Below are 2,303 nucleotides of genomic sequence, written 5' to 3'. Positions count from 1 at the left end.
ATCCAGGCACCCCATGCAATATACTTTCATGTAAAGAGCATGGGCTTTGGAATTCGGCCATCAAGGCCCAAAGCTCAACTCAGCCCTTTACCAACTTAAGGGACATTGGACGACTTAGTTCACATCTCAGTGTCTCAGTTTGCCCCTTTGTAAACGGAGATGATGATACTATTTCCTAGCTCATAGGGCTTTTGTCAATCAGTTCATGTAAAGTGCTTAGAACCTTGTCATTGCTCGGTATATGTTGGCTATTATTAGAATGACTCCTGTTAGTATCATCACCACCATTATCATCAACATTTTCTTCATTAGGGCCAATTCCAGGCCTTAGCTCAGGGGACTAGCTGGAAATAGGGGAAAATACAAAATGATTTAAAGCATTCTCCAAGAGTGAGAGTCAGAGAGGAATAAGGAAACCAAGAAGAGCTCACAAGCCTGATTACTGTGTCTTGCGAATAGGCTGCACTGGGAAGGGAAAGACATCGTGCTGAATAAAACTGCCAGGAAAGTTAGATAAGATTAGGTTTGAAGAAACTTATATGATTAGCTATATTTTAAAGCAGAGGACCACTGATTGAATCTCTTTTTCTTTTTTTTTTTTTTTGCTTTATGTTTAAAATCTTAGATATGCAAAAAACTAGAGACATAGAAATACACATCATGTATATATTAGCATATTCTAATTGTAATGAATTAAAGCATGAAGCCAAAGCAAAACATGAACATGCATAGCCTCACTTCCTGCCCCTGACCCCTTTCTCTACTTTTACACATATACCCAACACTACAGCGAATACTTAACTTGAAGGATGTCATCAAAATACACTTTTATTATTGTCTTCCATTATCTCTTCAAAATTTATTTTTGAGGTGGAGTAATCTCTGGCCCTAGAAAGAAATTCTGGCAGACCCATGACTTTTCTGCTCACTCTTAGTTAAGAGATACTCCTCAGTTCAAAAATTAAAATGTCCATTCCAACACGTGAACCCAACTCCAAGTCTAATTTGCAATCACATCTTCTCTGTCCCACATGGGGCCTCCTTCCTATCTTGCCCTTCTGCTTCTCATCCCTGACTAAAGGGAAGGTGGTTTCTGAGCCCTCCTGGGCAAAGGGGGAGTGAGAAGAGGGGAGAAATTAGTACATGAGAAACATCTTGAATTGTGCAGTACTCCAGACATTCTCTGGCCTGGTAGAGACCAGGTCTTCCACATGGGCCACTTTGTGGGACGCCCATGAGGTGCTAAGCTGTTCTCAATCACCACCTACTTTCTGCCGCCCCTGACTCTTGTCATGGGGCTTTCTCACCCTCAGGCAGAAGACCCCTGGAGCAGGACTTTGAATGGATCTATTATCTCTCTCTGTTATGGCCCACAGTTGGTACAAGGAATCACTCCAACCCCCTTCCTCCATCCAGCAAAATCTGGGAATGTTACACGTGTAGGTCCCAACATGGACACCTCCACTCTGCTGCCACAGGAAACTCAAACTTTTTCAGGCATGCTCAGGCACCGCTCTTTTGCGTCTCCCAACTACAGGCACCACATCTCAGGCTCCTGAGAATAGACCCAGGCTTCAGGGAAGGAGGTAACAACTTCCTTAAGCTACTCACATTGCTAAGTACACCTCTACCAGAAACAAAACAAAACCTCACCAATTCCTCTCCTTTACTCCATAATCCTTTTTTTTTTTTTCTTAATGTCTATTCACTTTTCAGAAAGAGAGTGTGAGCGGGGGAGGGGCAGAGAGAAAGAGGGGGATTGAGGATCAAAAGCAGGCTCTGCACTGACGGAGCCAGATGTGGGGCTCGCACTCATGAACCATGAGATCACCACCTGAGCTGATGTCAGATGCTCAACTGACTGAGCCACTCAGGCGCAGGCGCCCCTCCTTTTAGATATGCTTTATCTGAGTCGGAGTAAAAGAGCCAGGGAATGTTTTGTAACCATTGGCTGTGTATATTCTGCACCAATTGATCTGGCTTTGAAATTTACTGTCTATTATAGTTTAATGTTTCAACCCTGAAGCTCTCCCATCCCTCATTCTACTTTTCTCCCTTTAAGATCAATTTTCTGGATGATGGGAGATCTTTTAAGAACAGAAACGCACCTTTCTGTTTTCCTCTGTTCCCCGCCAAGAGCTCCTCGCCAGGCACAATCCTTCAAAGGAGCCCGAGCTAATTTAATCATCATTGCCGCTTTTTGCACCGCCAAGCGTTAGAGGGCGCTAGAATCTCAGACTGTGATTGGCGCTCAATGAAGGCCGCTCCCGGCGCGCAGATCTTTACGTAAACGTTGGGGGCGG

Source organism: Acinonyx jubatus, chromosome D1 (genome assembly GCF_027475565.1).
Source record: "Acinonyx jubatus isolate Ajub_Pintada_27869175 chromosome D1, VMU_Ajub_asm_v1.0, whole genome shotgun sequence".
Taxonomy (NCBI): domain Eukaryota; kingdom Metazoa; phylum Chordata; class Mammalia; order Carnivora; family Felidae; genus Acinonyx; species Acinonyx jubatus.
The sequence above is the reverse complement of the archived record's forward strand: the minus strand, read 5'-3'. Positions refer to the sequence as shown.